Consider the following 23,621-nt stretch of genomic DNA (forward strand, 5'->3'; position numbering starts at 1 on the left):
TTGCAGTTTAGAGCATCCATCCTTTTGGTAAATGAATATCAAGTCAAGTCTGCACATTGAAATTGCATTACTCTCAGACCCTTGCATACAGATAACAGTAACAGTAGAGTAAAAACACAGTAGAGACAACGCACAGATATATCGCAGAGACTGCAGAAGTTTTCTTTTTGTTTTATTGCATGTTTATTTCTTTAAAATTAATCAAAACTTTGCACACGGTTGGAAAACCTTGATTTATTTAGACACAAAAATATTTTTAAATATAATTACAATATGCATAATAATTATAATTTGATGTATCTAATGTGCATTTTATAGTATTAAAGTATAACTATTAATAAATGCAAAATATTTGTAAACTATCTGTATATTTACACAATGTGTATAATAATTTCATGATGACATACAGTATATATGATATGATATTTTTAGCATTTTTCTATATTACGATTTTAGCATTTATCATTCCAACATGTAGAAAATGATCACAACAAGTAAAGTGTAGGTGTGTCCAAATGTTGACCGATTGTGTATATGTTTAAGGAATGAATCGAAGCATTTGTAAGGAAACAAAGTACTTCGACACTGGAAAAACTTGTTGGGCATCCAGGACTTGTCATGCATAATAAAATCCGGTTTGCCGACAGGTTTTCTCAGGTGACGTTTGCTCGATGGGAGCCTGTGTCCTCCTGAGAAAAGCTGAACAGGTGTTTGAGAGAGAATGCGTCACACTCTTTCTTGATCGTCCATCTCTTTTTTTAGATTAATGCATGATTCATAATCAAAGACTGTTCATGTGATAAAGAGAAAACCGGTGACACATAAAGGGCCATTTTAATTGTTTACTTCAAATAGCATGCTGGACGATATCCTCTAGAGTAAATCTTCATGTACAGAAACACACACAAAATCAGTATTTGTGACAGACTGCGATCGGACAGCTTCACTGCTTCCTCATGCATTTGTTACAGTGCAAAATATTTAATGACTGTAAAATTACAGACTTAATTCAGTGCAGTTTTCATGAATGAGCAGGAGTCATACCTGCTGCGAATGAACAACTACTATGGAAGCGCATTTCTGCTAAGGAATAAAAAAAATAAAATAAAAAAATAGTAAAGAATTCATTGCCACATTTTATCTCACAATTTGGAGGAACACCACAATTGCATGATATAAAATCAGTTTTGTAAGATGTTGAAACACAATTGCAAGACATAACGCAATTCTGAGAAAACAAAATTTTGCAAATTGCAAGGAAAGAGGTCACAAATTTATTCTTCATTCCATGGCAGAGAAAAATAATAATAATTGTGAGACGTAAAATCAGAATTGTGCGGTAAAACGTGCATTAGAATCAGAATTTCAAAAGCACCACTTGAGATGAAATAAATAATAGAAATGAAAGCTTCCATTTTCCAGATACAGTAGAACAGACTTGGGAGATGACATCTGATCGACTGTGTCAGAGATGAGATCGAAGGTCTTCTGCTCTTTATTTTCAGTAACTGTTCATGTCTTCTTCCTCTGAGTCCTGTACGAGGAGATCTGCGTGCCGAGTGTAATCAAACACAGGGAACTTTATGGGCAACTCGCCCCATTTGCTGAATGTCTTCTTCTTGGAGCCATACGTGACCACAAAGTTCTTGATATGAAGACAGGGACACTCAACGCTTTTAGAGAGCATCATCGAGCCCCATTGCTGCTCAGGAACAAGACAAAGTAACATTTTAAATGAGTGCATATTAACAAAAAATACATACTTTATGGGCTGGGTGATTTCTAAAGTATTTTACTATACATTTGCAATTACTGTATTATCAGTATAAAATTGCACGGCATCATGAAACTTTACTGTGAAACTTTCGAAACACGTCCTGCTTATATTTTACAAAAGTTTACTTCTTGTATCAAGAAACTTGAATCTACTTGGCTGCTTTCAAAACCATCAAAGTTTTTAACCTTTCAAATCAAATACAAAAATATCAAAAGATATATTGCATATCATTAAATTTAATCATGCATACATAATTTGAATCATTTATAAATATATTGCCTAGCCCTAATATTAAGTTTCTTTTGTTGCATTATTTTTTTTTTTTTTTGTAGATCTTAAAGGAATAGCTCACCCAACAATTTAATTTGCTGAAGATGTATTCATCCTCAGTCGATCCAAGATAAAGATGAGTTTATTTCTTCATCAGAACAGATTTGGAGAAATATATTTCCATTCCATCACTTGCTCACCAATGGATCCTCTGCAGTGAATGGGTGCCGTCAGAATGAGAGCCCAAACAGCTGATAAAAACATCACAATCATCCACAAGTGATCCACAGCACTCCAGTCCATCAGTTAATGTTGTGTAGAGTGAAAAGTTGCATGTTTGTAAGAAACAAATCCATCATTAAGATGTTTTAGTCCAGACAATTGTTTCCCTGGTGAAAGCAATATTATGCATAAAAGGCTCATATTTTAGCTGAAAGCAATGCTTTGAAGTTACAAATGCATTAATGATGGATTTGTTTCTTACAAAGCTTTTTGCTTAAGATGTTAACTGATGGACTGGAGTGCTGTGGATCACTTGTGGATTGTGATGTTTTCATCAGCTGTTTGGACTCTCATTCGGACGGCACCCATTCACTGCAGATGTTCCATTGGTGAGCAAGTGATTCAATGCTTCATTTCTCCAAATCTGATGAAGAAACAAACTCTACATCTTTGAATTACATCAGGGTGTGTAAATGTTCAGCTAATGTTCAGTTTTGGGTGAACTCTTCCTTCCTTTAAGCTAAGTGTTTTTTTTTTCCTCATCGTGGTTATATGAAGTTCACAGTTGTGTAATGTTTTTGAGGTTAAGTCAAACTGTTATGCTCAACAGTAATGCAAAGAGTGTTATTGGAAGGGAAGAGCTGAAGTCAGCACGCACCTGTCCGCAGTTTTTGCACGCAATGACTGCATTGGTCTCTTCGTCCAGGAGTCGCTCCTGTAGTGATGTATTCTCTCGGACTGTAAACAGCTTACTGTAGATATCAACAACATTTTTTGATTTATTACTGTCTTTACCACCATCATCAGGCAGAATAAACATGATTTGTATCATCAGTGTACATATTTCTGGACTTTCTGAGAATGCAAAATTTGGCTATTTTCAAATAGTTCAAAAATTTGGTTTTTTTTAAATCCAGCAAGGATGCATTAAATTGATAAAAAGTGACAATACAGAGATTGATAATGTTATAAATAATTTATATTTCAGATAAATGCTGTTCTTTCTAAACTGTTTTCATCAAGAATTTATCAGGGTTTCCACAAAAATATCCGGTTTTCAACATTGATATTAATTATTAATGTTTCAGCGAGCAGCAAATCATTGTATTACTGTGATTTCTGAAGAATCATGTGACACTGAAGACTGGAGGAAATGATGCTGAAAATTCAGCTTTGATCACAGGAATAAATTATATTTTCAGATATATTCATGTAGAAAATGGCTAATATTTCACGATATTACTGTTTTTACTGTATTTTTGAGCAAATAAATGCAGCCTCGGAGAGGATAAGAGAGCACTACTTTCAAACCTTTGTATTTTTTGTGCATTTGGAGTAAATGTTGGTTAAATAATGTATGATCATGATTAAACTAAATTCTTAAATGTATGATTTACTATAATTAAATTGGATTATACCTGCATACTGTATATAAGAGCAATATGTATTTGCATTGGCCATTAAAAAAAAAAAAGCTTATAAAAGTTTTGAAAAAGATGAACCCAGACTCTAGCTGTAGACTGCTTAATATGAATGTTGAAAACATTTAGTTTGGTTCCTGTAACACACATTTATGTGCTGCAGATGTGAGATGTATGAAAGTGGCCTGAGAGCCAATTGCTGTCTATCTAAAATAAATATTGACTGAAACAAATAGCACAAACTGCAAGCCCAAACAGGCCAAAAGATGAGCATCTTCCAAAGTGAGCAATAATCTAAAATCACCTGAATCATGGCGATCTCATTGGTCACAGGCCTTTGATACCTTTGAACAAAGTGAAGAGGAATCGCTCAGTGTCTGTGATTGTAATGGTGTCTTCCTCATCTGGGCTGGATTTGGTCTTGAGCTCTTCGTTGTGATATTTGTTGAGGAAGCGGAAAGCGTCTGACATGCGTATGGTGTTGCTCTGATGCAGAGCTTCGTTGTATTGACGGAGATGTTCAGCGCACACACGTACCATCTGAAACTCATCCTTAGCAGCTAGAGAACAACACAAACAGGAAATATTTGTAAAAGAGTTCAACAATATCTACTCCTGTTATTCCCCAAGATCAGCCCATTAAGCTCCTTCATTCCATAGTCCACTCATTGGAGTATAAAATAAAGTATCTGGCCCATCCATCATGTTTTTCTCGTAATTTGGAAGAAAAAAAATCTAATTATTTTTCACCACAGAGAAAACAAATTATTCAAATTTAAAACAGGCTTAACATGGAACAGGCTTAACTTTTAAGAAATGCAATTTTAACGTCATTTTTAAGTAATCATATTTAAGTTACTTCATTTACAATGAATCTCCTGTGAGAGACCAGTGCCGTTTTTCCTGGAAGTTCATGATGAACTCGCCAAGACGTGGTGCGCCCTACTCAGCTACTTTTTTATTTCTGCTGCCCTCCCCTTTGTTGACAGCTTTTGAAGTAAGAGGATATGGCAAGCTCCCCCTTGAGAAGAGGTGGTCGCTGCCCACCTCAACCCGACATCTGTGTGGCAGATTTAAAAAAAACTTCACTGCAGCTCAGAAGTCATTGTAGGTCATGCACCACTTCCTGCCTAAGCACATTGAGGCCACCTCAGCTCAGAGACATTATTTAAACTTCATTACAGGACAGCAATGCTCTCATTCTCCTGTCTGAAGTGCAAACTCTGTTTCCAAAAGGAGCTGTGGAAATGGTTCCTCTAGCAAACAGCTACTTCCTCATTCCCAAGATAAATATATATATATATATATATATATATATATATATATATATATATATATATATATATATATATATATATATATATATATATATATATATATATATATATATATTTTTTTAGTGGTGGGCATAGATTAATTTTTTTAATCTAGATTAATCTCACTGTGATCTTGAAATTAATCTAGATTAAAATGGCTCATTCGAATTCTGCCGAAGGCATTCAGAATATGTGTGTTACCCAAATAAAATTGACAAACAGTAAGTCTTTGAGAAGGGGTTTATCAAGCTAGGTGGTGCATTAGAAAAGGGGCTCATCTCCTGTTTCCAAAATGCATCACAAAGTGCTTGAAAAAGCTGTAAACTAATTCCACATTGCACAAGGTGCAAACAACCTTACGCCTGTTTCACACCAATGTTTAAGTTTTTTCCAAGTGTGTAGGTGTCAAGGTACAGAAACCGAATAATAGCACTGGATAGTCTTCAATGTAAAAATGAAATATACAATCAAACCTACATTTATTCAGACACCTTCAACATTTCTCACATTATTACAGTTTTGCTATATATATCAAAAATTATATCTGGAGTCTGAATAATTTTTGGTTTGACTGTTTAAACTACAAAGTAATGCAGTCAAGAGCAGTGAGTGATTTTCTTTCATTTTCTAGGATTAACATTACAGCAGCCAGTGGCTAAATTGGACGCGGTCCCTTTAAGAGACGATGAACGCATCGTTCATCGGTAAAGTGGGACAGTTAAGCTTAATCATTTATATCTTTACATGGATATGTTTTTTTTTTTTTACTAAAAATCAACACTGAGCTCATCAGTAGCAAATATGTGATAAAAATAAAAAAAAATTCTGTGGCTATGACATCACTTCCGGGGTGTGGCACATCATATTTAACAACCTTGCAGTGAACTGTGATGGTTAGTAAAATGACATAGCATTCTGGGGTAAATAATGATAAGGTTATAAAAATAAAACAACTCATGGATCATTTATAATGGTTAAATATTTTGTTATAGGATGTAATGGTGAATCAGAATTTTAAAAAATCACATTCATATTAATCTTCTTGGGGGAGACACGCGAAATTAACACTTTTCACAAGCTCTCACGCCACACATACATTTTCTCACGCACAGAAAAATCGCGAAGCAAAGAGGACACGGAAACCGACAGACAGAGCGGATTACTTAAGATATAAAAAAAATCTCAGCTCTCTCTGTTAATGAAGGTTATTATTATTTTTTTTTAATTTGTATGAAATAAATTTAACCCAATATAAAATTTTTTTATATATATATATATATATATATATATATATATAGGTCCTTCTAAAAAAATTAGCATATTGTGATAAAGTTCATTATTTTCCATAATGTAATGATAAAATTTTTACTTTCATATATTTTAGATTCATTGCACACCAACTGAAATATTTCAGGTCTTTTATTGTTTTAATACTGATGATTTTGGCATACAGCTCATGAAAACCCAAAATTCCTATCTCAAAAAATTAGCATATCATGAAAAGGTTCTCTAAACGAGCTATTAACCTAATCGTCTGAATCAACTAATTAAGTCTAAACACCTGCAAAAGATTCCTGAGGCTTTTATAAACTCCCAGCCTGGTTCATTACTCAAAACCGCAATCATGGGTAAGACTGCCGACCTGACCGCTGTCCAGAAGGTCATCATTGACACCCTCAAGCAAGAGGGTAAGACACAGAAAGAAATTTCTGAACGAATAGGCTGTTCCCAGAGTGCTGTATCAAGGCACCACAGTGGGAAGTCTGTGGGAAAGAAAAAGTGTGGCAAAAAACGCTGCACAACGAGAATCTTTCTCACAACCCTGAGGAAGATTATGGAGAAGGACGGATTCCAGACCTTGGGGGACGTGCGGAAGCAGTGGACTGAGTCTGGAGTAGAAACATCCAGAGCCACCGTGCACAGGCGTGTGCAGGAAATGTGCTATAGAGAAGCGTCACTGGACTGTTGCTCAGTGATCCAAAGTACTTTTCTCGGATAATTGACAAATTTTGCATGTCATTCGGAAATCATGGAGCTAGAGTCTGGAGGAAGACTGGGGAGAAGGAAATACCAAAATGCCTGAAGTCCAGTGTCAAGTACCCACAGTCAGTGATGGTCTGGGGTGCCATGTCGGCTGCTGGTGTTGGTCCACTGTGTTTTATCAAGGGCAGGGTCAATGCAGCTAGTTATCAGGAGATTTTGGAGCACTTCATGCTTCCATCTGCTGAAAAGCTTTATGGAGATGAATATTTCGTTTTTCAGCACGACCTGGCACCTGCTCACAGTGCCAAAACCACTGGTAAATGGTTTACTGACCATGGTATTACTGTGCTCAATTGGCATGCTAACTCTTCTGACCTGATCCCCATAGAGAATCTGTGGGATATTGTGAAGAGAAAGTTGAGAGACGCAAGACCCAACACTCTGGATGAGCTTAAGGCTGCTATCGAAGCATCCTGGGCCTCCATAACACCTCAGCAGTGCCACAGGCTGATTGTCTCCATGCCACGCCGCATTGAAGCAATCATTTCTGCAAAAGGATTCCCGACCAAGTATTGAGTACATAACTGAACATAATTATTTGAAGGTTGACTTTTTTGTATTAAGAACACTTTTCTTTTATTGGTCGGATGAAATATGCTAATTTTTTGAGATAGGAATTTTGGGTTTTCATGAGCTGTATGCCAAAATCATCAGTATTAAAACAATAAAAGACCTGAAATATTTCAGTTGGTGTGCAATGAATCTAAAATATATGAAAGTTTAATTTTTATCATTACATTATGGAAAATAATGAACTTCATCACAATATGCCATTTTTTTGAGAAGGACCTGTGTACAGTGAGGCTCGAACGTTTGGGCACCCCTTGCAGAATCTGTAAAATATGAGTAATTTTCAAAAAATAGGAGAGATCGTACTAAATGCATGTTATTTTTTATTTAGTACTGTCCTGAGTAAGATATTGTACATAAAATATATTAACATTTAGTCCACAAGACAAAAAAAGTGCTGAAATTATTAAAATAACCCCCTCAAAAGTTTGGGAACCCTTGGTTCTTGATACTGTGTTCTGTTACCTGATGATCCTCGACTATCTTTCTGTTTTGTGATGGTTGTGCATGAGTCCCTTGTTTGTTCTGAACAGTTAAACTGAGCAGCGTTCTTCAGATTCTTCTTTTCCAGCATCTTTGCATATTTGAATCCTTTCCAGCAGTGACTTTATGATTTTGAGATACATCTTTGCAGACTGAGGACATTTGAGGGACTCAAACACAACTATTTAAAAAGATTCAAACATTCACTGATGCTCCAGAAGGAAACAAGATGCATTAAGATCTGGGGGTGAAAAGTTTGTTTTTCCCCTCTATCGTTTTGTGTAACTACTGGATCTGTTCAGTGATTCTGAATTTCTGAAAACAGTAGAGAAACTGGAAATCACATTGAAATAATAGTTGCTTCCTTTAAAAACAGGAAAGAGACTGTTATGACTGTGGCTTTTTGTGACATTTCACATGGGTGCAAGACTGTATATGAAATTATTATCAGGATTTCAACAATAATGGTGGTCAAATCATGTTTTCTTCAAAGCAGGCAGGAAGCAGAGGACACCTAAAGAGAAACCACATTTTGGTAGGAGCTTTGCAAGGATCCAGTGGTCACTGGGTTTTTGGGAATAATATATTTATACAGTTGAACTGAATGCTTCCAGCACGCTGAGACTGCGTTCGTGGATGGCTCATGTTCTCATTGCGGGGACATGACCATCTCGGCGTTGAGATCGAGACTTGATTACCTTAAAAGGTATAGAGTCCCCTCTGCCACACCCCGTTCCAGCTCTTCTCATAAGAGGGCTACTTCGGCTGGTGGCCAGGGTGATCTGAGGGTTACTGTTTGGGCTTCCCCGATGAACGAACCTCCTCGGGCCACACCCCCCTCACATGCGCCACAGCCGGTTGAGTTTCCGGATGAGTTTGCTGGACCCTCTCAGGCTCATGACATCTCATTTGGGTCTTGCGAAGAGGACCGTATATCGATCGCTGCATCACAAGGTGGGCTTGAGTCCTCGGGAGATCCGGAATTCGGCTGTGTTGCCTGCCTCGGGAGTGCCAGCATTGTCATAGTCCAATCCCAAGCTGATGGCCATGCTTTCCTGGGCAGCAGAGAGCATCGGGCTTGAGTGGAATTCTCCGCCCTGTCCCGAGTACTCGAGGCTGGATGATTGGTTCCTGGGGGCTGCTCATGCGGATCGCCAGCAGCCCCCTCTGGTTCCTTTCTTCCCGGAAGTGCACCAGGAAGTAACCAGTTCATGGAAGGCACCTTTAACTGCCCGAAACCGTTCTGGCACTTCCTCCACCTTCACTGCCCTCGATGGCGTGACGGCCAAAGGGTATGCTGGGATTCCCCCGGTGGAGTGTTCTGTTGTGATGCAACTGTGTCCACAGAGCGCCTCCGCTTGTCATGGTGGTCCCAAGCTGCCCTCCAAGGCCTGTAAGTTCTCATCCACTCTTGGGGCCAAATCTTACAGAGCTGTGGGCCAGGCTGCTTCTGCCCTGCATGCCATGGCCTCACTTCAGGTCTATCAGGCCAAGCTGCTCCAGCAGCTGCATGAGGGCAGTGCTGACCCAGGGGTTTTGCAGGAGGTGCCCACTGCTACCGACCTCGCTCTCCAGGCGACGAAGGTCACTGCGCGCTGCTTGGGTCAGATGATGTCCACTTTGGTGGTCCAGGAGCGGCTGAACCTGGCAGACATGAGGGAGCCTGATCGGGCTGATCGGCGACGCGGTAGAGAGCTTTGCCCAGCAGTTCTCTGCTGACCAGAAGCAGTCTTAGGCCATCAGACACATCCTGCCCCGGCGGCCTACTGCTGCCTCCACCCCGCCGCCGGCGCAGCCGCCTCAGCCTGCTCATCGCTGAGGGCCCCCCCCCCTGCGGTCTCCTCCACTCCCACTCAGCCACAACAGCAGCCTTCAACCCGGCCGCAATGAGGAGATGGCCGCAGAAGGGTGGCGCAACCTGTCTCTGCCCCTAAGCCTGCCAAACGCCAGACCAAGTGGCGTTTGTGAGATGGGCGACCCGGATTTGGAGATGTCAGCTCGTCAGGAGATGGTAGCAGGACCACTCCTTCCCTCGGAGGAGGGCTGGGGGAGAATCCTTTGTTCTCGTTTTCTTTTTGTTCCACCACTGGCCCTGCAGCCGCGGAGGTCGCGACCCTGCTGGCAAAGGGCGCGATAGAGCCGGTCCCTCTTTTACAGCCCTTACTTCATATTACCCAAGAAGATAGGTGGGTTATGGCCAATCCTGGACTTGCGAGCCTTGAACTGAGCTCTGCACGGACTCCCGTTCAAGATGCTAACGCCCAAGCGCATTTTCAAATGCATTCATCCGATGGGCGTACTTTCATGTCTCCATTCTTCCGTTTCTTCGGTTTGCTTTGGAGGGGCAGGCATGTCAGTACAATGTTCTCCCATTTGGGTTGGCCCTGTCTCCCCGCGTCTTTACAAAGGTTGCGGAGGGAGCCCTGGCTCCTCTCAGGGAACAAGGTGTCCGCATCCTCAACTACCTCGATGACTGGCTGATCCTAGCTCACTCTCGAGAGCGGTTGGGCGATCACAGGGATCTGGTGCTCAGACACCTCGCCTGACTGATGTTCGCGCGGCTTATGAACGAGCACGTGCAGTCACCGCTGAATTGCCTGAGACAATTCGAGGGCAAGAGAGCGTTTCCACTAAAACTATTTCAGAGGCTCCTGGGGCATATGGCGTCCGCAGCGGCAGTCATACAGCTCGGGTTACTCCATATGAGACCGCTTCAGCACTGGTTTCATGACCGAGTCCAGAGATGGCAACAATGCAAGCTCCAAGTGACCATCACTCTGGCCTGCCGCTGAAACTTCACCTCGTGGTTGGACCCCTCGTTTCTATGGGCCGGCGTGCCCCTAGAACCGGTGTCCAGACATGTCAACAGATGCCTCTGCCACGGGCTGGAGTGCCATGTGCAACTGGCATGCTGCGTCGGGCTCCTGGACAGGACCCCGACTTCAGTGGCATGTCAATTGCCTCGAGTTGCTAGCAGTATGGCTTGTTCTGCACCGCTTCAGGGCCCTGCTGATGGACAAGCATGTTCTGGTCCATACGGACAACACTGCGATCGTAGCGTACATCAACTGTCAGGGTCGTCTATGCTCCTGCTGCATTTCGCAACTTGCTCGCCATCTCCTCTTGTTGAGTCACAAGCATCTGAGGTCGCTTCGTGCCATTCATATTCTGGGTAGGCTCAATCGTGGAGCCGACGAGCTCTCACGGCAGCAGTCTCGCCCCCCGGGAATGGAGACTCCCCCCCCAGTCAGTTCAGCTGATTTGGAAACACTTTGGAAAACACTTCTTTAAGATTTTAAAGAAGATTCTTATAAAATGTTGATCTTTTATCTTAGGTTTTGTCATAAGAACAAAAATAAGACATTTCTTAAAAGGATAGTTCACCCGAAAATGAAAAACAAATTAAAAAAGTAGATGGACCTCATTGACTTCCATAATATAAAGGGGGGACATACTATAAAAGTCAATGGTGTCCATCAACTATTTGGTTATCAACATTCTTCAAAAATATATATATTTTTTGTGTGTGTGTTCGACAGAAGAAAGAAATTCATACAGGTTTGCATAAACTTGAGCATTCAGTAAATTATGACAGAATTTTCATTTTTTGGGTGAACTATCCCTTTAAGAAGTATTTTGGGAGTATATAATATACATAGCTTTTCACTTAAGTAAGAAAAAAAATAGCAATGGAATGTTTTATTTTTTTAATCTAGACTCTGACAAACCGATACTCCCATCCCAAACTAGTAGAGCAGAAATGACACACTTCCCCTTTAACATGAGGCTTATTCAGTGACACACATTAAGTAAAATTACCTCCTTCCTCACTTCTGCTCTTGCAATCCTTTTGTAAGGTGTTTTGGCTTCCTCTTCTTTGAAAGCCGTCGTTTTTATTGTGAAAGCATCCAGATTTGCACAGATCTGTAATGAATCAAAATAATGAGACATGCTATTGACATACTACACAGTTCCAGTTTAGAGAAGGCTAACAGATAAGCTGTGAAATCATTAATAGCATCACACATCCGGTGACATAAAATAAAATCACTCTTTTTGAGTCATTTGATTGTGAATCAGACCACATGGATTGTGCTGTACAGTGTTTGTTGTTTGCATTTTTGTTGCTCCACTTCAAATGCACATACATTTAAAGATCTGTTAGTGTCTTGACTTTTTTAAAGAAACCCCCCTTTCTGACCTGGGGTTCAAATGCAATGAGTTTCTCTTGGGGCTTTGGTGCTATTGTCATAAAGATTCATGGTAAAGCAGGCCAGCAGAGTAATAATGTGACGCAGGGTAATGACTGGAGAAGCTTGAAAGGCATGCAGAGGTTTATGGCTGCCTTCAGCACAGGGGCTGCGTGGAACATTGGAAACATCTTTGCAGTGGAGAAAACAGTAAGAGATGTGGGAGAGGAGGGTGAGGGTGTGTATGTGTGTGGAAAGTTAAAAAAAAACATTAGAGAAGAATGCTTAAGGAGATTTTATTTTTGAGAGAAAGAGAGAGAGAGGAAATATATATATATTTCCTCTCGCTCTCTCTCTCTCTCTCTCTCTCTCGCTCTCTTTCTCTCAAAAATAAAATCTCCCTAAGCATTCTTCTCTAATATTTTTTTTAACTTTCCACACACACACACACACACACACACACACACAGATATATATATATATATATATATAATACAATTTTATTTTTATTTTTCAAGAATTTGTGTGTTATAGCGTGCATGTTTTGGAAATATTTCCTAACATATGGATTTGCCAAGCTTTGTTCTCATAGCATGCAACATGCACATTGCTGGTATGTGTGGGAATTGTAGAGATTTTAACAATTTGCTTCCACTTAATGATTCCAGTTCCTTTACAAATACATTCAAGAACTAAAGGCTGGAATACACTACATGACTTTAAAGATATGAACAGTTTTTAAAACGCTAGACATCATTACTTACTGAAACTGGCTATCAATCATACCCTAAAAATTTACTGAATTTTGCTATAAATGTGATTGCATCATATAATAATCATTTCTGCCATATGTACATAAACTGACAGTCACTACTGATAAACTACTACTAAATATTGTAGAAACTTAATTTTCTGTAAGTTGCTTTGCAATGATTTGTATTGTAAAAAGTGCTATACAAACCCGATTCCAAAAATGTTGAGACACTGTACAAATTATGAGTAAAAAAGGAATGAAATAATTTACAAATCCCATAAACTTATATTTTATTCACAATAGAATATAGATAACATAACAAATGTTTAGAGTGAGACATTTTGAAATGTCATGGCAAATATTGGCTCATTTTGGATTTCATGAGAGCTACACATTCCAAAAAAGTTGGGACAGGTAGCAATAAGAGGCCGGAAAAGTTAAATGTATATATAAGGAACAGCTGGAGGACCAATTTGCGAATTATTAGGTCAATTGGCAACATGATTGGGTATAAAAAGAGCCTCTCAGAGGGCAGTGTCTATCAGAAGTCAAGATGGGCAGAGGATCACCAATTCCCCCAATGCTGCGGCGAAAAATAATGGTTGAATAGTACTTGATCTGAGTTTGTGTAACTAGCGCCAGCCTCTCCAGACTGTAAACTGGAGCCAAGAGTCTTGTAATGTATTCCAGACTTTAGGTTCTTATAGTACTCAAGGAAATTACAAATTTAGTACAAACAATAACAATACTTGTACATTATTTAGTTATCTTTGTTAATTTAAACATTTACTAGTGCTGTGTTAATGCACTGTGAACGAACATTCATATTTTATTAACTAACATTAACAAAGGTTAATAATGTCAAAATATATTGTTTTTTGTTAATTCATTTTGACTAATGCTTATAATTACTAATTTACAAAATTTTATAAGTTTATTTTGCTCACCAAGGCTGCATTTATTCGATAAAAAATACAGTAATAACAGTAATATTATGAAATATTATTGCAATTAAACATAACCATTTTCTATTGGAATATCTTATAAATATAAATTATCCCCGCGGTGAAAAGCTTGATTTTCAGCATCATTACTCCAGTCTTTAGTGTCCCAAGATCCTTCAGAAATCACTCTAATATTATTATCAATGTTGAAAACTGCTTCATATATATATATATATATTTTTTTTTTTTTTGAAACTGTGATGCATTTTTTTTCCAGGATGAATAAAAAAGTTCATAGCATTTATTTGCGACAAATCTTCTGTAATATTATGAATGTCTTTACTCTCACTTTTGACTAACTTAATGCATCCTTGCAGACTAAAACTGTTAGTTTCGGTCTTTTGTGCAGTAGAGAGTAAAAACTCAGATAAGATGTTTTGTCAGAACAGTGCAGAAGCATGAAGAAGATATTACCTGGAGAATGTGTACCAGGTGAAGCCGTCAGACCCAGAATCTGAGGGAGCGGGACTGGACTCTTCTCCTGCTTCTTCAGGAGCTGGTTCTGCTGTTTTTGATTTAGGTAGCGAATCATGATGTGGTTATATATCTCCCTTCTTTGTGTGGTGGCATTCGTCAGTAACCATCAGAGTGAACTCTGCACGTACATAGGAATTGAATCAGAATTGGAAATGAGAATCTATTCAGTTCAGCGTGTAATTACCATAGATATAGGAAAATATTCTTAATGTTTTAATATTTAAATTAATTAATGGCCTTCTAGTGCATTATATCTTTACATTGAATTTAATGTTATTGTTTGATTCCAAGTTTAATGTGAATAAATGTACAGGATAATACAGGCAATACAATGTTTTTTTCATGCACCGGTCAATTTTGAGATTTTGGTCTATTTTCCTTTCATAACAGTAGTGGAAAGAAAATTTAAAAAATAAACACTTTATTTGATTAAAAGCGCATTTCTCAAAATGTATTATTTTTTTCTTCCAATTTTCAGTCTGAAATCTCCACTTAAATACACCAAATCTTACAGTTTTATTCTTATATATATTATGAAGGTTTTTACAAAGGAGCTTGTTCAGTTGTTTATTATGGTGAATTTGTTTTCGGATTGTTGACAGTATTTTCAAATTTATGGCTTGAATAGTATGTACGAAATGAAACAAGAATTTTGAACCTGGTTTCGTCTAATGTCTGCTTTCTGATCTGGAAATGCATTCAAATTAGTTCACATTTAGGTAGATAATGCCTTATTTGCATATTTAAACATTCAAAACATCAACTGGGGAAAGTATAATGGTAACCTACTAGCTAGTTTTTACCCTATTCATTCTGTAGTGTCTTACCTTAAAGGGATAGTTCACCCAAAAATTCATCATTAACTTATTCTAATTCTAGGACACTATTAATCCACAAAAAAAAAAAAACATGAGTCCTGTATATTCAGCGTGTTTCTGTGTGAATTAATGGCGAGTACATGAACACATGAACATTACCTCTAGAAATACTCTGAGAATCACTTCATGAGCATTTTACCATTTATTTTGAGAAAAACTATCATCATATTATATATACAAACAGAAACCTAAAGGTCTTCCCAGAACCCCTTAAAAATAAAAGTTTGGTTTAACTTAAAGAAACTGTGACAGAAATATATTACTTAATGTAATGACAGTACTACTACTATTAATACAATTATTATTAAAACAGTATTTTAAAGGATTATTTGCAATAACAATTATTTACCAAAATTTATTTCCCAGATAAAAATGTAAATACACAACACAGTATTTCTTAAAAATATATATATATGTATATATTAATTTTTTTTTTTTATATTAACATTAAAATTTAATGAAACCATTAAAATGGAATACACAAAAATTAGTAAAAATAAAACTGAATTTGAGAGAGTGTAAAAAAAGTTTTAGAATTTTTGTTAAACTTTTACTAAATTGCTGTTAAATTGTGCACGTTTTAAGTTTTTAATTAAATTAGACATGCTTTTGGACTATTATTTTTTTCTATCTATTTTTTTATATTGAGTCTAGAAAAATGTAAACGAAAAAAAGAATTGAAAAAAAAAAAACTGAAAAAAAAAAAAATAAATAAAAAAAAATAAATAAATATATATATATATATATATATATATATATATATATATTTAATAGTTCCCCTTTAATTCCAATAAAGGGGTGAGCCATCCCTTTAATTGTAGTTATTTTTATGACAAACATCAGCCAACTGTGTATATGAAACACATGTTAATAATACATTGTTCATAGTCCTTACATGCAAATACCATCATTTATTTTTTTTGTCTAGCATGTGTTTCTAATCAACAAAAGCGGGTGCTGTAAACCTCCAGTTTACTCTTACGGCTCAGTTTAGAGCCATTTTTGTGCCGCCTTCTGGCACTCCCAGGGGTCTCGAGGGAACAAAAAGGTGGTCTGCATTTCACGCACTGACAGAGAGAGGTGGTGGGTGATGGGGCCACTTTTACAAATCCGAATTTAAAGGTGCTGCCTGTTTGGCCCCTCAGGGCTGGAGTGGGAGATGATGTGGAACTCAGCATGACAGCAAATCTCCACTGAATTTGATCAGCCAGACATGTGGATGAAAAAAAGGGTTTAAGAGTAAAACGAAGGGGCGAAAAAAACAACAAACAGCATATGCCACAGAGGAGGAATCCCACCTTGCGGCGGACGCTGCCAGAGAGACTGCCAGCAAAGACTGATGAGAAAAACACTGTCACACGAAACCTCAGAGGAGGAGCTCTGGTCTGCTTTCAACATCTAACAGAGGCCGAACCCATTCGACTGGACTCTGATATGTATGCGAGGGAAGGAAAATGTGACTTACGTGATAATTTGATCCCGTCCTCGTCACCGTTCTTGGCTTCGCCAAAGAGTTTTCCAGAATCTGTGCTGTGCAGATGATGATGTCGTGTTGCTCGATGATTTGTGGGAAGGAGATTTTGAGCTTGTGCTGACCCGCTCCACTGAGCACTGGTGCTTCAGAAACCGCCCAAACTCGGCCTTGTAGTGCTGCTCGTCCAGGGGAACCTGGGAAGATATCATATAGCATTATTACGTGAGTTCAGAGAGGGTGCAAGGCTTTTCTGCTTGGTCGCATGGCATTTTTTGGTGATCATATCACTTTAAGGAAAATCTGCACCTAGTGAAGTGCTGAGTTTGCACCACACTTCTGCTGATATGAATGTTTTAATTAAGCCTTATGAACTTAAACGGTTCAAGACATGATTCAGCAGGACAAAAAGTCCCTCTGCTGCTGCAGCAAACACTTTCCAGAGACCCAAAAACCTCAAGCTCAGTGTCTGCTGAACTAATCAGTCTGGGGAGTAAAGATTGTTATGAGCTGCTCGGTTATAGCTCAGAAGACTTGATATTTCCACTATTAACTTTGTCTTAAAAACTAAGACAAAACGAGTCAATTGTTGACAAAGTGAGATCTCAGCTTAAAATGATTGTAGAAGCCAAGATCATTCGGCCTTTTAAGAATTTGATGAGTTGAGTTTTAATCTAATAATTAAATCAATAATCAATTTAAATATTTGTTTTAATAAATAAAATCAGAAAATAAATAAGATCACGTTGCCTTTTAAGAATTTAATTATGTATTTTTTTGTAAAATGTAGAGTTTTTAATAAAATATAATCGCTATAAAAAATTAACAAATAAAATAAAATGAGTAAAATCAATATAAAAACGTATTTTAATAAATATAAGTATTTGAGTCATTAATATATACCAAGATTATTTTGCCTTGTAAGAATTTGATGAGAAATGTTGTGTTTTAATCAAAAAAAAATATTAATAATCAATATAAATATTTATTTTAATAAATAAAATATGAAAATAAATAAGAAATTGTTTTTTTGTAGAATGTAGAGTTTTTAATAAAATATAATCAATATAAAATAATTTAACAAATAAAATAAAATGAGTAAAATCAATATAAAAATGTATTTTAATAAATATAACTATCTGAGTCATTTTGATATACCAATATTCAGAATTTGATGATAAATGTTCAAGTTAAATATTAATTTAAATAAATAAAAATATTTAAATGAAAACTTTATTGATTCCAGTGTCATTTGGTCTTAAATGTTTGAGTTTTAACAAAATAATAATAAAAAATCAATATAAATATTTGGTTGAACAAACAAAATTGATTGATTTGTACCAAGATCATTTTGTCCTACAAGAATTTGATGAGACATGTTTGGGGCTTAACAAAATAAATAAACAAAAATAATACTATTTAAATAATAATTTAACCAAAAACAAATCTGAGAATGTTTAGTACCTCTATTCTAAATTAATACTGCAATTTAAATTGTAGTCAATAATGTTTTATTTTATACACACTATTATAAGTGAATTTATTATATTTGTGGTAAATAGACGGCTGAGCAGCACCTTGTTGACCAAAACAACAACTTCCCCCGGCTGTCCCAGCTGTTTCCTCTTCTCCAAATGTTTCTTAGTGATGTACACAGTGACTCTGGTTTTCCCACTTCCTGTAGGGAGGCAGATGATGATGTCTGGCCACCTCCATCTGATAGTTACGCAGAACAATATCCCTCTTACTGTCCCCTGAGGACGAGAGAGTTGGTCCTGTAATTAGACAGTTGTGTTTGCCTGCAGCATCAGTGCAGAGGAGGTTGTGTGTGTCTCGGTGGTTCAGCTAGTGCAATTACAGCTGTGTTTTCTTTATCCCCTGCTAGAATAACATTGTTTATGATGGCACCCAGTCTAAAGCTCATGCAGACTGTCTGTAAGCCCGCTGTGAAGAACATGAGGACATGTTTATGCAATATTTACCCTCAAAATCAAAATAGAAAAAAACTGAAATTTTTTTTTAAAAGAATGTCAATTTTTTGTTCAGTTTATTTTTTTCTCATTATCATAACTGTAATATGATGTATTTTTTCTATATCAATTATATCAGTTTTTTTAATTATCTTTTTTTTTTTTTTTTTTTTTTTTTTTTTAGTGTGTGTGTGTACACAGTGGTCTTTATCCTATTGCTTATATTCCTTAAAAAAAAAAAAAAAAAACATTATTAGAGTATTACAAATTTAATAAGATTCTTATTTTGGGAAATTAATATAGATACAAATACTTTAGATTTATATATATATATATATATATATATATATATATATATATATATATATATATATATATTTGTATTAATACCCACACACACACACACACACACACAAGAATCTCAAAGTATTACGAAATGTAATGAAAATCAGCTTTGAAAATAATCATTATTATTAAAACTTAAACTTGAAATTTCCTGATTAATTAATTGTAAATGTTTAATTGTAAAGAAAATATAATGAAAGTGCAAATATATAATATAAAATATTTTAGATATGTTTTTAAATAAAATATTATTTTACGATAAATATGTATTTTAATATATTTTGTTAATTTGTGAGAGATTTTAAAAAGTATTTCGTTTCATAAAAAAACAAATAATAATATAATGGGAATCAGCTTTGAGAAAAATCTGAATTACTAAAAACAACATCCCATATTTTTCTTTTGAAAAATATGAAATGTGACCTGAATATGTTTTTCTGAGATTCCCTGCGTATATAAACGATTGTATAGCCTCGAGCTCTCCAGTGGTATTTAGACCGATCGAAAAGTGGAAATCCACATTATCTAAACACAAGGACAGAGATTCATCACTGAGGCCTGTCTGAGCGCATCTTCACATCTGGAAATGGTTTCACTTACAGAAATATCAAAATTCAAAATAGGGTTTCTAAAAGAGCCTGTTATGCTTCGTTCTGTGAGAACAATTATCCCACAAAGAGTCAGACTGAGTGTTTGGCAGAGGACAGATGAGCCTCGAAGACAGGGCTGTTTTCATTCCCGGGGCTTCATGTGGAAATCTTCTCTGCCATAATTACACATTTGTTCAGTGTGTCAGCATCATCAGTCCATCAGTCAATTACAGAGCTTTAAACTTTGAAAGGCTTTTTATAAAAATGCTTTTCAATTTATGAGTCAAACCGAGTCTGTGTTTAATATAACTCGAGACACTTGCATGTTGTGAATTTTGTGCTTTGCAAATGTATATCTGTTCAGATTATAATCCAAAAACAATAAAAAAATATTTATATTATGTATATTTATTTATATATCGTTTTGCAATTCAACTTTTATTTTAATAGCAATTAAACAAAAATGTATAAATAACATGCAATTGTTTATTTAAATTGTAATTTTTTTATAAACCATGGTAATATATGCCGTACCACATTTAATTTATACAAAAATATAAATAAAATAAAATAATTTATTTTTGTATAAATAAAGCCTATTTTAATAACTAATAATAAGCACCATTTTTATTTTATTGAATGAAAATGTATATTATAATATAATATAATATTTATACATATTTATATAATGATATAATTATTAAAGTATATACCATGTTGGTATGTTTTGTACTGCCTTTAATTTGTTAAGTATTTTAAAATTCATTAAACATCAAAGCATTGTGGTAGTTGGAGATACTTAGTATCTGATTTTATACAAAAGTTGACCACAGACCTTATTTTACTTATATAAATAATAAATAATAAAATAAAAAAATAAAAAAAATTCAATTGGATATTCATGGAATTAGTTTTCCATACTTATCTGCAAATTGCTATTGTGAATTACTGGAAAATAGCAAGCCATTTGATAAGTTCTGAACTTCCACTGAACTCTGTATGTCCTTTTTTCATCTAAATACACTCTAAATAGGCTTTTTTAATAAAAGAGATCGAAAATGGTCATCATTCACAAAGGAGTGCATTAAATTGTGGACCATATTGAATTTATCAGTCAATATTAAGTTAAGCTCGCAGGCAGCGCTGACCCTTTCCAACCTGACCGACTGATTTATGAAAAGGCCTTTAGTTTAAGGAATTCATTACAAACCAGGAAGCAACAAATCAGGTTCCCCAGAGCGAGATTTCATTGCTCAAATGTTGTTCTTTTTTGAACTCCAGACACTTAATGGATTTCACTGTTATGTTATGCAAGTATTTACGTATCAACTTCTGTCTCTGATGTTTCTCCTAAAATTCCTTAGGAGAGGTTAAAAGCATGCACGAATGAGACAGTTGTTGACATATAGTGAGTGTTTAGAGCTATAAAATAAATGTGGATTGCAGCTTTGGAAGACTTTGAACATGTTTGTTCATATTAAAGGAATAGTTCAGCCCAAAATGGAAATCTGTTGAAAATTTACTCACCCTCAGGCTATCCAAGATATAGATGTGTTTGTTTCTGCAATGGGAATAAATATCTAGAAACGTAGCATTGTATCACTTACTCACCAATGGATGCTCTGCAAGTGAATGGGTGCCGTCAGAATGAGAGTCCAAACAGCTGATAAATACATCACAATAATCCACACCACTCCAGTCCATCATTGTATGAAGAGAAAAGCTGTGTGTTTCCATCATTAAGATATTTTTAACTAAAGTCCTACATCCATAATATTGTCTGAATCAGGAGAGAAATATGCACAAATAAAGCCCCATGTATGAGCAACAGAATTTCAAAACAATGATATGTGTGGTTGGATTTTGATGTGAGAGGCGACAGGGAAAGGAATTTTACTGAAGGAAGCATTGAAAGATTATGGACTTGTCAGGAAGCAATGATTTAAAGTTAAAAACTATTAAAGATGGATTCGTTTCTTACAAACATGCATCGCTTGACTTCACAAGACATTAACTGATGGACTGGAGTGGTGTGGATTATTGCAATGTTTTTATCAGCTGTCTGGACTCTCATTCTGACGGCACCCATTCACTGCAGAGCATCCACTGATGAGTAAGTGATGTGATGCTACATTTCTCTAAATCTGATGAAGAAACAAACTAATCTTGGATGGCCTGAGCATAATAACATCTTCAGCAAATAAAAATTTATGGGTGAACTATTCCTATTCCAAGATTTCTATTGTAAACACTTTTTTTACTCTTAGGAGAAATGAATGAGATCTCCATTGTGGTTTTTCTTTCCTATATTCGTCTTGTCCTCCCTGATCGTGTATTCATGAATTAATGCAGTGGACTGGTGGATCTCCACCCTCTTCAATTGGGAGCAGATTTACATGTTCTCTATTGTGCCTGAGGGTCCTTGAGGAGATTCATAGCACTCTTGTCCATTTGCAATCTAATGCACTAAACAACTTGGTTTTTAACTAAAAGCATGTGAATTTTACTGCTCTTGTAAATCTGCCACAGTGGTTGTCTGAATGGATGTTGGTTGGTGCGACTCATTCTTTACACGCTAACAGGAAACTCATTTGTTTATGATTCTCGGACAATATGACATTCCTAGAGAAGTCATCAGTCTGGACGAGCTGTGTATGAGCATGTGCAATCGCTGGTGGTTGTGTTAAGAGTGCTTTTGGCAGTAGAATGCACTAAACAAATAATTAAAATGTGGTCGACAGCATGTGCATCCGGGAGTTCCTCAGCAGAGGATGTCCTGGAAGAAACACCTGAAGAAGTTATCCAGCGATTTAATCCATGCATGAGTTTTGTCCTTAAAACATTTAACTGCTTTATTTTAATTCTAAATGTAATTTGACTGATTAGTGACTAATGAATCTGTGCATCAGTTTTTGCATGCTCCATATGCATCACACTTGAAATTTGTCTGTAGTTTGTATTGTATTTGTATTTTTGAAGCAATGATAGAAATCAGATATAGTGTCTATTTAATGTTTATAATCTATTTGCATTGATTATGCTGGCTATATGATGATTTTAATACATGCTTTATTTTATAATTATTTTTTATTTACATTAATTTAGAAATTTATTAATTTAATGATTTAATTTATGTATAGTAATGTATAGTAGCCTAATTAGTGAGTAATGAATCCATGCATTAGATGCTGCATTTGCATTTTGTTTGCTATTTGTTTTTGCAAGCAATACTAAGGCTCAGTGATATTCATTTTTTTTAAATGAATGTTTTATTTTATTTATCTTTTTGTTTCAAATGGACAGTAGTTTAATTTGAAATATATAGTAATTAGTGGGTAATTAATGAGTTAATAATCTGTGCAACCTTTTTTTAAAGTTTTTTTTTACTCTTGCCATTTGTCTCTGCAATGCATATTTGAGGCAAAACTAAGACTCAGTGATATACTGTAAATTTATAATATATTTGCACTGATTGTGCTTGCAATGCCATGAAATGTATTTTTTATGAATTTATTTTTAATGCAAAGTAATTTAATTTGAAACAGTATAGTAGTGAGTAATGAGTGAATGCATGTCTCAGTTGCATTTTACTGCATTGCTTCCTATTTGACTTTGCAATATATTTGAGGCAATACTGTGGCTCATTTATATACTGAATATTTATAATGTATTTGCAGTTAATGTGCTAGCAATGTCATGATTTAAATGCATATTTTATTTACATTATGCATTATGTTAACAGTTTTTGTGGTTTACAGAAATTCACAAATGCATCTTTTCTCATTTCAAACATGTCCTCTCTCTCCTGCTGACCATGTCGACCTGTTCTTGATCTCTTCA

General features: G+C 36.0%; 1 pseudogene; it reads right to left on the minus strand.

The window, feature by feature from the left end:
• Window positions 1–25: 25 nt before the first annotated feature.
• Window positions 26–23,621, minus strand: part of LOC128020289 (interferon-induced helicase C domain-containing protein 1-like) — a 28,435-nt pseudogene continuing 4,839 nt past the window's right edge.

This window comes from Carassius gibelio, chromosome A9 (assembly GCF_023724105.1).
Source record: "Carassius gibelio isolate Cgi1373 ecotype wild population from Czech Republic chromosome A9, carGib1.2-hapl.c, whole genome shotgun sequence".
In the NCBI taxonomy this organism is placed as follows: Eukaryota; Metazoa; Chordata; class Actinopteri; order Cypriniformes; family Cyprinidae; genus Carassius; species Carassius gibelio.